General features: G+C 43.5%; 1 protein-coding gene across 2 annotated transcripts in view; it reads left to right on the top strand.

The window, feature by feature from the left end:
- The first annotated feature begins 148 nt into the window (after window positions 1-148).
- KIAA0232 (KIAA0232 ortholog) overlaps window positions 149-13747 on the top strand; it is a 71597-nt gene continuing 57998 nt past the window's right edge. Inside the window, exon 1 of one of the 2 annotated variants that reach the window (XM_065659737.1) lies at window positions 149-520. The gene's annotated coding sequence lies outside the window, so the exon portion shown is untranslated. Of the gene's footprint in view, window positions 553-13747 lie in introns of both variants that reach the window. The other variant, XM_065659743.1, reaches the window with a different exon arrangement.

The following is a 13747-nucleotide window of genomic DNA, read 5'->3' on the forward strand; positions in this document are numbered from 1 at the left end:
GGCGCCCGGCGGGAGGGGCGGAGCCCGGCCGCCCTTGTTCACCCAGGGCAAAGGGATACTTCCCCTCCTTCCCCCGCCCTTCCTGCGCGGCCGTCTGCCATGGAGCCGGGTCGCCGGCGCCTGGGCACTCCGGGATGGGGTCGGCTGGGCCAGGCCGTTCCCCAGCCCGCCCGGTGAAGGGCTGGGCGCATCCCCCGTCGCCTCGCCGCAGCCCCACGGGCCGGCGCTCGCTCCTGAGCGGCAGGATCCAACCGCCCCTCTGGGCGGAAGGATACGGGGCGGGGCCTGCGGCGCGCTCCGCCGGGGAGCCGAGTCCTGTTGCCGGGTGACGGAGCGGCCGGGCTCCTCCCTGCCCGTGGCGCTCGGAGCCGCCGCCGCTGCCGGTTTACGTAACGCCTCCCGGGGCAGGTCCCGGCTCCGTCCCGCCCGCCTCACTCGGGGACGGCAGCAGCGGGACGGAGTCTGCCACCTCCTCCGGCTGCCAGAGGCCCCAGGGTCCCGCTCTGCGCCGCCACGGCAGGTAAATACCCGCCGCGGGCCCGGGAAGCAGAGGTAGGGGCAGAGCCGAAGGGAGGGTGGCTGCCGCTCTCCCTGTGGCAACGGGAGGACGGAGCCGGGAGGCGACGGCGGGCACCCCCCACGCACCTTCTTTCCCGCCGCCGCGCTGAGGGGCGGGCGGGCTGGACCGCCGGGGGGCGCGGGTCCGGGCCGAGGAGGCCCGCGCCGACCCGCGCATCCCTGCTCTCCGCTAAGAGCCCGGCAAGAGGAGGAGTTGCGGGGCCGGGCCTGGCCGGCGCTGGGAGGACGCTTTGCCGGGACGGCGCGTCCCGCTTCCCGGCTGCGCCTGCCGCAGCCTGGCGGGAGCGTGCCGGGGGCAGGGCCAGGGGAGTGGGGAGGAAGCGCGGCGGCAGGAGGAGAGGGGCCGGGGAGGGGGGGACAGGGAGCGTGAGGGGCCGGGCGGGGGGGCCTGGCTGCCGGCCGGCGGCGCGGCAGGGCTCGGGGGCGGGGCCGGGGGCCCGGCCGGGGTGCTCCGGTGCGAGCGCCCGCCTGGGAGCGGAGAACTCCCCGCGCTCCGCCGGTCCGGCCCCTGCGGTCCCAGCGTCAGGTGAGCGGCTTGCGCCGGGCCGGGGGGGAACACCGCCTGGAGCGGGAGCCGGGCGCTGAGCTTCCCGGCTAGATCAGGCCCTGGGGGAGAGGAGAGAGGAGGAGGAAGGCGAAGGCGGCACCCAGCTCCTACCCGTTGTGGGTGCCGGCCCGCGCCCATGTCACCCGACGCAGCGGACGGGAGGCGGGAGTATGCGGCGTTTCGGGTCAGGATAGCGAAAGCCTAAGCCAGGCAGCCCCTTCCCCGCCCAGCGTGGCCGTGGGGTTGAAGTGACAGGGCTTCCTAGCCGGCTGCCGCCAGCACCGGCCGTGTGCGGGTACAGGCACGCCGTGACCTTTCATCCTGTGCGTGATTGTACAAAGCGGAGGCAGCGGCTGCGGACCGGCGATTAGGAGCCGCGGCCGCGTCTGATGCCTCGGGCCTGGGCAGGAGGAAACCATCGCGGGTTGGGTTGCGGCGTTCTGGGGTCACCCGGGGACCGAGCTGGCGAGAGTCGCTCCCCTCCCGGTTCCCCCCTCCCTCCCCCCGCTTCCCAGCAGCATTGTCCTTTAGGGGCCTATTGAAGGCAAAGGCGGATAGGCTCGGGCTGCTGCTGCCGCCTGAGGAGGAGGAGCTGGGCTGATGGGAGACGGATGGGAGCTGCGTCCTATGGCCGCTCGGAGCCTGGGCGGGCCCGGCAGGGCCGCAGCCGCTCGTAGGCAATGGGGCGAGGGGGAGGACCGGACGCACAGACACAAGGTTTGGCGAAGGTTACAGCTGAATGCAGAAGTGACACACACTGACACTTCATTCGGGCTAACTCATTCCTACATTCTCCTCGTGTCATCTCCATTAAAAGTATACACTTACTAAGTCGTGTTATGAAACTTTGAGAAAAGCGAAAGTACAGTGCTTTTTTCTTTTCGTTTTGCCTTTAATTAATAATTGCAGTACCTGATACTGATCTGAAGGGTGGAAATAATAAATTTGCTTGTCCTTTCAAATAAAAGGCTTTCTCATATTCCAGTGTTTTCTGCATATAGTAATTTAGGTATAGTTTATAGGTGTGGGACCGGAGGACACCGTGGTATGCAGAATTAATTTTCCTTGTGCAAGCCCTTTTAAATCTTTAGCTTTTTACCTTTCTGCTGCCCACTGTATATTCTGTGTTCCTGGAATGAGGTGGGAATTGCAGATCAAATTGTGTTTCTTAGCTGTCAAAAGTGAGCTCATGATAATTCAGTAGATAATTGTGTAAACCAAACTACTTCACTGCAGTGTTTAAAGCCCAAGTGTTGCGGGTTCCTGACAATCCACAGGAGTCTGAAATTGCCAGTTTTCTTTATTGTTTAAGACAAAAATATGCCTTACAAAAGTAAATGACATGTAACTTGATCGTTACTTGACATGTAACTGTACAGATTTTATTTTGTACTAATCCTCCATCTGCTGTTTCTTGTCAGTATGGATATGCTAAAATGGTATTCCTTCCTATCAGTAAAGCATATCATATGGGTATCAAAATCTTTTATTTTAACCATTGAGATCTAAGAGGGGATGTATGTAACCTGAATAAAATCAGTAGAACGCTATGTGTTTGTAAGGGTCTTCGTTTTCAAAGACTAGGAATTATGGGGGAAATCCTGGTTTGTACACTCAGTGAAAACATCAGTGATTTATATCCCTGCCATATTCTCCTTAGCAGATATTTCCATTGTGCGGTCACAGAACTTTATCAGTTCATTTGCTTTGTGCACTGTTGTGGTAATGATTCTTTGAGACCACAGGTGCTGCAAATTTGGATTGAACACATGACCCTCCAGCTTTCCTGCTTGTCAGCAGGGGAGTCAGAAGGAAAGGGCAGCAGATCTTTATGTGTATATGTGACCCAAGAGGAAAAATTGAAGGCCTTGAATTTCACTTGTTACCTTAATATGCAGATTTCATAGTCTGCGTTCCTTGCTGCTTTTGTTGTTGTTGTTGTTATTTGTTATTCTTCCAAGTAAGAGAAATTCCACGGGGGTAAAATGATGTCAGCATTTTCCTTTGCTCGTTTGCTGTGCATTCTAGCAGGAATAGGGACAGAGGATGATAGGGAGATCAAAATACTGATCATAACTTCAGTATTTATCCTTCTTGAGCATCTTGTTTCCAGATGAATAGGTGGGATGCAGGAAGCCAAGAGGTTGGGTTCACACCTAACACAGGTGACTTTTCTGTGGAATTTTATTGTCTTTTAGGCATAGTGCTGTAGAGTCAGAATAGGCTTTCTGTCTATTTTAGCTAGGATCCCAGCAAAATCATAGGTCAGGTTGCTACTTCTTTAAGCTTTGCATAAAGCAGCATATAAAATTCATAATGATGGATGTTTAAAGCATAATAAACATGCAAGCGTAATGTTAAATATTTCCTTTAAAACCATCTAAATGGTAATGTGTTCAAAACAAGAAATTTGAGCTTTTTAATTTTTTTTATCTGATGTTTTTTCTTTGTAGTTCATGAGAGGTAAAGACCCTTATTTCTTGTTATTCCATCGCAGCTTGGTTTTCTTCTTTTCTGAAGACATGCATTTATAGCATTAGGTTTCATACCTGTCTGGCAGATTGATAATGTGAAGCCCCTAAAATTTCATAATGGTAACAACAATCAATAGCTAATAACTGCAAGTAATAAGTCATTAGCATAATAAGACAAGTAACGGTGTCTGGTAAAGCAGAATGGGATGAAGACAGCAATTTTCCGTAGGCTAAGAGAGGCAGGAGGAACTATACTAGTTATCTGCACTGTTAGCAGAGCTTGGAATACAAATGATCTCCTAGAAGCTATTTAGAATCGGGATGTTTTCTTCTGTTCTGTGGAACAGAGATTGGAATCCTTAATTTTAGTCCAAGAACAGGGACAGGCTGGTTAGGTAATTTGTAACTGTAATTAGAGAAATGAGTTGGTGTGTTGTGTCCATTCCCCCAACCCCGCCCCAAGAATTTTTTCCAAGTGAAGTCAATTTCATTAAGGAAAATAAAACTGTTCAAATGAATATTTGAATGTGCAGTTTATTTCAATGCACAGACAAAAAAGAAAGTGGCTGATAGGAGGGAAAAATATGGGTCTTAATTTGGAATTTGAAAATAAATTGCCAGACTTCTGTAGGCAGAAATACCAGGTAATTGCAGGACTGTCAGAGTGTTTGATCAGAAAAAATCTAGATGAGCTACTTTGTAATATTTTTACTAAAAGCATATTGTTCCATCTTCCTAAAGGTTGATTGGGTGCATGTATAATGGATCCTGAGCGATTGAATGTGTATTTTATTGGGCCGTGGTGGCTGGGGGTCTGAGAGGAAGGGTTAAGTAGTTTGAACATTTTGTACAAAGATTAGTCTTTCAAAGACTTCTTAATAGATATTATTTGTCTAGGTTTATTGGAAGCTATAGTATAGTTTTTAATCTGCTTTTCCTTTATAATTTCACATACAAGCATTTGGATTTACCTCCATAAAACTATACATTGATTATTTCTGATCATGTAGATTCCGTTAATAACTTAGCTTTTAAATGTCTACTTTGGTATCTGTCTTTCCAAAAGATTTATTAACTAGGCAGTAGTGTGGAAATTCCAATTATAAAGGGTTTAAATTCATTTTTCACTGTTGTGAATGTAATAGATTAAGTGTATCCTGCTAAGTTTGTGCATAGTCATTTCTAATACCGTTTTTTGTAGCTTTTAAAAGTCTTCCTCTAGTTAATATTTTTATATAAGGAACAAGTTCCACTGGGTAAAACGCTGGACAAGAGTTGAAGAGACCTGTAGTTTTCTATCAGCTTTGTCACTGGGTGAATTCAAGCACAGTGTTTCATCTTAACATGCCTGTGTTTGAGATGCTGTATGGAAAGGAGGAGCTGTTATGCCTTTTATGTTACTAAAATGTGTGAGTGTGGGGTTTTCGTTGTTTGTATGGTTTGGTTAGATGAATGAGCTTGGATATAGAAAAATTCTGAAGGGAGCCATAGTTGCATTGCAGATAAGGGTTTGCGTTTACAGACTATGCAAGAAACTACAGAGAGAGGTAAGAGACTAAGGGTTGCTGAAAGCCAGAAAAAAAAAAAAGGCAATTTTTCTTAAGATTGTATACTTTTTAGCATCAGAACAGCAGAGTTGAGATGCAAGATGCTTATACTCTGCAAGGTTATTCCAGGTAGTGTTAGCTTAGTCAGGACAGACTGAGATAGTAATCTTCAACAGCAAAGTGGGAAGACATGCTAAAACATACACTGAGTGATTAAGGAAATTATTTTGGCCGTTTAGCGTGTGTCATATGTGCTTTTTAAGAAAATCAAGTGTTTTATTAGCCTAAAGGAAAAAGGCTGCTTGAAGCATCACTAATGAAGAAATCAGTAATGCGTATTGCTGCGATTGCATGAGTAATTAATTCTCACTAAATCCTTGTGACACTGTAATCTGTTATTACAAACTTGAAACAAATTTGAAAGCACTGGCTGAGTGCAGTGCAACATTGAAACACTGCCTTGAATTTAGAACACCAGAATCTTGAAAGAAATGGAGCCAACTTCCAGTGATCCCTCTGATTGATACCTTGTGAAACTTCACGAAGAACTTTTACTGTTTCATGATACCTCAGTCCTGCTGGCTGAGGATTTTGAGCTAATGACAGTTACTAATTAGCAAAAGGTTGTTGTTGAGTGAATTGGACCTCTCTTCTGGGGTAGAAGTTCACTCTGCTGCTTATTTGACTGTTGCACTTAACAGTGAACCTGAACTACCTATAGTAATTCTTATTTATATTTTTATAGCTGCTTTGCTGGAAGTCATGTTGAATTTTATGGGGTGACATAGGAGTTTTAAAATGTTTCTCCGAGTCCAGATATTACTTTAATTCTCCTATTCATGTAGATAATTTTTTTTTTTTCACCAGCTTCTCTAAACAGGATATCTTAACAGCTCGAGAGAAACCTCAGAGTTCCAGCTTTTCATAACTTTGTTCTTGAGTTGTGAAAGAAATGCCTATGTTAACAGTACAGTAACTTCCTTGAAGAGAAGCAATACAGTGCTAACCTGCTGGTTTTGTGAGAGGTATTCTTGTGGTGGCAGTTAATATTTCACGTTTTGGCAAGCTAAGATTTCCAGCTGTCATTTCAAGTGGCAGACAGCAAATTTATTCTTTTAAGAGCAATATTAACCTGTCCTACCTGTTCAGTTTGTAACCTTTATTTTTTTAATAAGCAATGGCACTTTTAAGCAACACAATCATAAAAGCAGAGACATGGCAACAAATCACCAGTATTTTTATGGAAGAAGAACATAATGTTGTTTTCCTGGTGGACTTGCACATAAACTGAATGAGTGATTCCTATGCAAAGGCAATACAATGCTAAAATATATATTCTTTCATGTGCATAGTTCTGTTCAAAATTGCAGTCTACTTCTGATGTCAATTTCATAAATATATAGAATTTCATTTATTAACATTCTGGATTAAAAATCAGAGGTGGTAGCAGTGCAGGAGAAAAGAATTTGAAACAATTTCCTTTATGGGTCTGCCATACTTTATTTGCTGCAAAGTTGGTGTCTTCTCTGCTGGTTAACTTACAGAGCTTGCAAATTCACCTTGTCAGAGCTCTTAGTGATTACTGAGCTCTTTGTACCTAACACATTGTGCATTTTTATACAGTTTTAAAGAAAACATTGTCTGTATGTGACTTCCAACTGAATTTATGGTAACTTTTCTAATAAGAACAGCAGTTGTAAAGACTAGTTAGGCACTAGTTATATTTGGTTTTAAATCTGTCATGGGGCTAAGGACATGGACCTGTTGGAGCAAGTCCAGAGGAAGGCCCTGAAGATGCTTAGAGGGCTGGAGCACCTCTCTTGGGAAGATAAGCTGAGAGAGTTGAGATTGTTCAGCCTGGAGAAGACTCAGGGGAGACCTTAGAGCAGCTTCCAGTGCCTAAAGGGGCTTACAAGCTAATTTACTGATAACAACCTAGTTATGGCTAACTTCAGTCAGATTTGATAGCTCCAGGAGTCACTGGGACCGACAGAAGTGAACAAGCAGACAAAAGGATCCTTACTAAACCAGAACAAAAATGAATTCACCTAGGGTTTGCTTTGTCATTTTAGGACTCAGCTTAGGAAACATATATCCACTTATATGCAAATTTGGGAAGGGGCAGGCAGAAGTTCTCTAGCAGGTCAAAGTCATGCTGACATACAGCCCTGCTTCCTATTGCATGCCCAGATCTTTTCCAAAACACACCCTCTACCTGCTCTCCCATTTCTTTGTGGGATATGTAGGATCATGAAGACAGTCGAAGGGCTGGAACACATCCCCTGTGAAAACAGGCTGAGAGTGCTGGATTTGTTCAGCCTGGAGGAGACCTTAGAGCATCCTTCCAGTGCCTAAAGGGAGCCTACAAGAAGTTTGGAAAGGAACCTTTTACAAGGGCATGTAGGGATAGGACAAGGGGAAATGGCTTTGTGCTGAAAGAGAGGAGATTTAGGTTAGGTTTTAGGAAGAAATACTTTATTGTGAGACTTGTGAAGCACTGGCACAGGTTGCCTAGAGAAGCTATGACTGCTCTGTGTCTGGTAGTGTGGCAGTGTTCAAGGCCAGGTTGGATGGGACTTTGAGCAGCTTTGTCTAGTGGAGATCTCCTTGCCCATGGCAGGCGGGTTGGAATTAGGTGGTCTTTAATTTCCCTTCCAACCCAAACTATTCTATGATTCTATTTTAAGTTTTTCAGAAGAGAGTCATTAACTCCTAAAATTGGAGACCAAGTATGGAAAATTTAAAGCGTTTAGAAAAGACTTTCATTGCAAATTAAAGAAGTTAATAAACCAAAGTAAAATATATAGTGTGGTGATTAACCAGTTAGATGTTTTGTATACATCTGGGTTGTTAACTTTGAAAGTATGCATAGCTGGAGAAATTCCGTAACTTTTAAGTGGGTCCTGGCTATTGGATCTTTGGAATTTGAAATTCATTCTCCTTTTCGTTTCCCAACTGAAAGATGCAATGTATGCCTAAGAATAAACTGTACATTAATTAAAATAAATGCTGTATGTTGCAGGAGTGTCCACGGGACTCCTGGGTGCAGCAGTAGCATTCCAGCTGATGTGAAGAGCATTTAATATTTTATGAGGGTGGCCCTGCTGCTTGGGGGATGGCTCCTTGTGGTGGCTGCCTGTGCTCCGAGGAGGCCACATCACCTCCTGGGGCACATTGGTGCTTGTATCTACACACTGAGATTATAGAAAGTGGAGGAAAGCCTGTTTTAATGGATGCACACATAACTTGGTGCTCAGGCCTCCAAGCCATTACTGTCCTCTTGGGAAAGAAGCTCTAACCAATATTTGCTTTTTTTTGAATAGGTGGTTTGAACTGCTGTAGAAGTTGAGCATATTGAAGACATCAGGAGGGCAGGAAGGAGAGCGATCAGAATAATCGAGAGCATGTCTCTGATCTTTCTGTTACTTAACTGCATCCTCTGTTGTGTTGTTAAGCCCCACATATATTCTAGGTGATAGAAAGGCTAGTAAATATAGCCAGACACAAGTTGTAGAAAGCTTACAGGTTTTACATGCCAGTAGTCCTGAAGATAAATGTCTCAGCCTAAAACGTGTTCATCCTTTGTGATCCTAGTCATATTTGGGTTTGGTTTTCATTAACTCCATTTACTTATCCTTACATCTGAGTTACTGAAGTATGATGATGGCAGTCAGCAATGTATGATCTGTTACTTGTATGCATAGTAAGATACAGCTTTTGATAAGTAGAGTGCTTGTGAAGATTCTCCTGGGACTGAACAAAAAAGACTGCAACTGTCTCCTATGTGAGGTTACAGCTGGACAAGATTTCTCCCCAGGACCTCTTGGGCAACCCCTGTGTGTGACAGGCTTGAGGTAGACAGGGGAGAGAAGAGATATTTGCCACTGGCTTTGCTTTGTTATGCTGATAAGATCTGCAGTTTTAAATTGAAAAACTTAAATCCTACCAATGTCTTCAATGGTAAAAGGAAATGTAACAGAACAGCCTGAAACCTGATATTGTTACACTGATGGCTGGGGAGCACTGTAAAGTATGAGCTGAGCAGTGTCTGTTACTGAGGCATGCACATGCCACCTTCTGCATCAGCACTCGCTTTCTCTTGGATTCCCTAAGCTTTGGTGAACCATAATATTCTAGGGTAGTTACAGTGCAACACTTGCCTCTCTCTTACCAAACTTGAAACAAACAGTAATTTCTTTGTTATCTCCAGGCTACTGTGGCAGTGGAATTCTGTTTGTTTTAAGGCTGGATCTGCTGAATGATATAAGTATGGGATACAGTTGCATGGGTCAGTAGGGAATTTCTGTAAAAGTGTTGGAAGTACATATCATATCCATTGAAGTACCTGGATTGGCTTCCATGCTTCATGTTCCAAAGAATAATGGTGGTCTGAAAGACTTGCATTGGAATTAGCTAAAAATGCAGCTTCTGAACTCTGCCTTCCTTATGTTTTCTTGTTACACTTAAGTGGATGTTAAAAGGGTCAGCCCCACTTCCTCTCTTATGCCAAATTGTCCTGGTTTTCGCTGGGATAGATAGAGTTAATTTTCTTCCCAGTAGCTGGTGCAGTGCTGTGCTTTGGCTTCAGTCTGAGAACAATGCTGATAATACACCAATGTTTTAGTTGCTGCTCAGTAGCACTTACCCTGGTCAAGGACTTTTCAGTCTCATGCTCTGCCAGTGAGGAGGGGCACGAGAAGGCGGGAGGGAGCAGAGACAGGACACCTGACCCAAGCTAGCCAAAGGGGTATTCCATACCACAGCACCTCATGCCCAGTATAGAAACTGGGGGGAGTCACCCAGAAGGGACCAGTCACTGCTTGGGTCAGGCTGGGTATCAGTTAGTAGGTAGTAAGCAATTGTATTGTGCATCCCTTGGATTTATTGTTGTTTTGTTTTAGAATCATAGAATCATAGAATAGTTAGGGTTGGAAAGGACCTCATGATCATCTAGTTCCAACGCCCCTTTGTTCTTTTGAGTTTTATCTTTCTCTCTCTTTTCATTATCTTCCTTTTCATTGTTATTAGGATAATTGGTATTAGTATTGTCCTTTATTTATTAAAATGTTCTTATCGCAACCCATGTGTTTTACTTTTTTTTTTTTTTTCTGATTCTCTTCTCCATCCCACTGGGATAGAGGGAGGGGAAGTGAGTGAGCAGCTGCATAGTACTTAGTTTCTGGCTGGGATTAAACTATGACACAGATGTAGAAATGTTGTAGCAACTGAGTTGGTTACTTATTTGTATCTTTTGATGCCTGGCCCACCAAAAATGACTTTTTTCCATTTAGAACAAACTGATCCAGTTTGTCCCTGCATCCACATAGTGAATGGGTTAAGTGCAAGGGCAGAGGTTAAGAGCACCAGGAAGGGACTGAGAGAAACACCAGAACATCCTCTCTTGGTGGCAGTGTGCCGCTGCAGGGCAGTGTGTGATACACTAACTAACCTTTGAGTCAGCTACATGAGTTTCTCCATCAAGATGTTGCTGCTGGTGGTGTTCTCTTGGAAGTTAGTTACTGCTGGTATAAAACCCATCAATTCTGCGTTTTACAAAGTGGTAGTTGTACTGGCAATAGTAGCAATTACATCAGATGTCAGTTATATGCGGCATTGTTTAGTGGTCGTCTTGGCAGTCCTGTGGTAACAGTTGGACTTGATGATCTAAAAGGTCTTTTCCAACCTTGTTGATTCTATGATTGTTGTAAGTTAATTTTTAATGTGAAAAATATTTACTGAAATTCCTTGTTATTAGATGCTGATTTGTATTTTTAAACTTACAAAAAATATACCTAAGTTACATATGTGTGCAGTTTTCTTTTTTTCAGGTAGGATTTAAAAAAATGAATGTAGTCTTACTTAAAGAAGTTAAATTTAACTCAAACACCAGTTTTAAGCAAGCTTGAAATTTAACTCAAAATCCAGTCTGGACAGTAGTGGAAAAATTTTCTCATGGCAGTTTACATTCATAATTTGTTTAGAATATAATGGAATTTCTAGGACTGTATTGGCAGTTGGATAACCTTGTTTGGACAAATTCTTACTAAAATAATGTAAATGTTGCAATGGCAATAGCAGGTGGGCATTTAGAATTAGTGAAACAGTGTTTCATGCCTCTAAATTCAGACAGTCTATAAATATCTTTCCATTTATTAAATCTGATCAGTATTTGGGGGTGTTTAACAGTTGTGAGCCCTTAAAATGAATGCTGAAATTTTTTGAGACATAAGGTTACAGATGTACTGTACTTACGTGGTACAACTGCACAACTATCTGTGGTATTAGAAATTGTTCTATTTGTTAGGTTTTATTTTGTTATAAATGTTCTGGGCTTCCTTATGTTTATTGAGATGGAAGCGATGGCTACATGCAGCCTTTAATAAAGTGCTTGCTTTTTTTTTTTTTATGCATCTTTAATAATGAGTCTTGACCTCTTGAAACAGTTTCCTGAGTGATGCTATGAAAAATAACGATAATTCTGTCTTGAAGGTAAAATTTGCTTCGTAAATTATCAAGACATCTATTGAACCATGATCTCAAAACTTGCCAACTATTAGGGCTTATTATAAGTAATTTTTTAAGTACTATTACATGTAGTGATAAACTACTTCTCTACTACTCTACTATGTAAAGATGCTTCTTTACAGTACTGGCACATGTAGTAGGAACCCCTTAGAGAGTCTGTTTGAGACTAGAGTTCTATAAAGTGATGAAGTTTTGGTATGTAGTGGCCGTAGGATGCTGTGACCGTTCTGCACAGTAAGTTTTGCTGCTAGGTCATGCTTTTTCCTCTTTCCATCTTGCCTTACTTAATGATTGTACGTGTTTGTTTTGAGGAAGTGGAGAATATTCAGATTACCAAGAATTTAGGATCTTGGATATGCAGCTGAAGCCCTAGTGCAGGTGCCTCACCTGCTGCTTCTGCAGTTCAGTAGCAGTTGGTTCCCATAGCTCAGTTTTTGCTCTCGAGCAGGCTTGATGTTCTGGCATCTTCTAACAAAGTTCATGTATGTTAATACTGCATGGCCCTGTGACTGGATTATCTAATTGAACTCCTCCAGCTATGGTTTTTTTTTTTTTTGTGTTGTTCTTGTATTACGGTGAACATGAATGTTTTATAAGAACAGCTGTGCTGGTTCAGGCAAAGGCTTTGTCGAACGCAGTACTTGTCTGCAACAGCATCTGTAAGCGGGCTGTTAGAGACAAAAAAGAACAGGGAGGGTATATGCGATACTTCTGCTGGATGCTCCCTCAAGCCTCAGCAGGGGATTTCCTGGGCTTCATGTGGTTTGTGTAGTTGGAAACTCTCAAGGGATCTCTCCTGTTCCATTTCCTTTGATGCCCATCTAATTTTTTTTTACTCCTCATTATCTTCTGGCAATGAATTTCTAATAGCTGTTGTGTGCAGTTTTGTACACAGCTCATACTAACCTGTTGGTACTTTCTATTAAAAAAAAAACATTGAACAGTCTTCATCCATGGAGGTATCTCCGCTTTTAGATTCCACAACCAGGGTTGCATGTTCCATACTACTGTACATACTGTACTGCATGCAAAGCATTAATTCAGTGACACAAAGATTACTTTGGTTTTGTTCTGTTTTGCTCTTCTATCTGCTTCTGGGTTTGAGCTTATTTCATGAAATGTCCAACATACTACTTAGGAAATAGATCCTGGGATTAATAGCTCACAGCTCGTTCTGTGTATTAATATCATGTGGTTATATTCTGTGTCTCATTTCAGGTTTACCTGTGCTGAATTTTGTTCACCTTTACGTTGTCCAGTGCAGTTTCATAAGGACATTCTGCATTTTTCTCAGCTATTTTATGTTTGCTATCCCTGAGAGCTTGCTGTCCTTTGGTAGCTCCTGAACTGGGTCATCCATCTCATCTTCCAGGTCACTTAGGAATTTGTTAATCAATGAAGGTCCCAGTGCAGACTCTTAAACTGTGCTGGTGACTCCCCTAGTGTCCTCTTGGTGATACCTTTCTTTTTCTTTGCCAGCCTTAGTAAATGAGGTGCTTAAGGTAGCTCTTGAATCCTTTGAGTAATTCAGTTAAGCTTTTATACAGGATTAGCAGCTTCAGGTTTTCATTTGTATAAGTGTTATGAAAATAAGCTTGCAGATTTACAAGAAAAGAAATCCTGCAGCAACACCTACACACTGTCTCTGTCTCCTCTGTGGGTTTGCTGGCTTGACTTGAGTTACACTAGAACCATAGCATAAACTAGCCTTGTCAAATATCAGTCAACTGTAAAGCATATATCCATTACGGATGAGATTGTATCACTCCTGCATTTCCCACTGATATTCCTTCAGAAAGGAAATTCTGTGTATATCTAGAAGTTAATTCACAGAGCTGCTTTTATGCTTCTGACCACTGTTAAGTGTTCCTTACTTTGCTTCCAGCCATGTTTCTAATCTGTTTCCCACAGCATGGCAATGCTTCTGAAGCTTTGTGGCAGGGATTGTCTGAACTGAGATGAAGGGAGCAGTTTGGTTATAGCATATGCCTTATCAATTTTGTTTTCCAAGAGTGTTTCAGTGCCTTGGTCATGAATCAGGTCCCTGCTCTGCTGCTTATTGTACAGTAGCATCA

Source organism: Lathamus discolor, chromosome 1, assembly GCF_037157495.1.
Source record: "Lathamus discolor isolate bLatDis1 chromosome 1, bLatDis1.hap1, whole genome shotgun sequence".
Taxonomy (NCBI): Eukaryota; Metazoa; Chordata; class Aves; order Psittaciformes; family Psittacidae; genus Lathamus; species Lathamus discolor.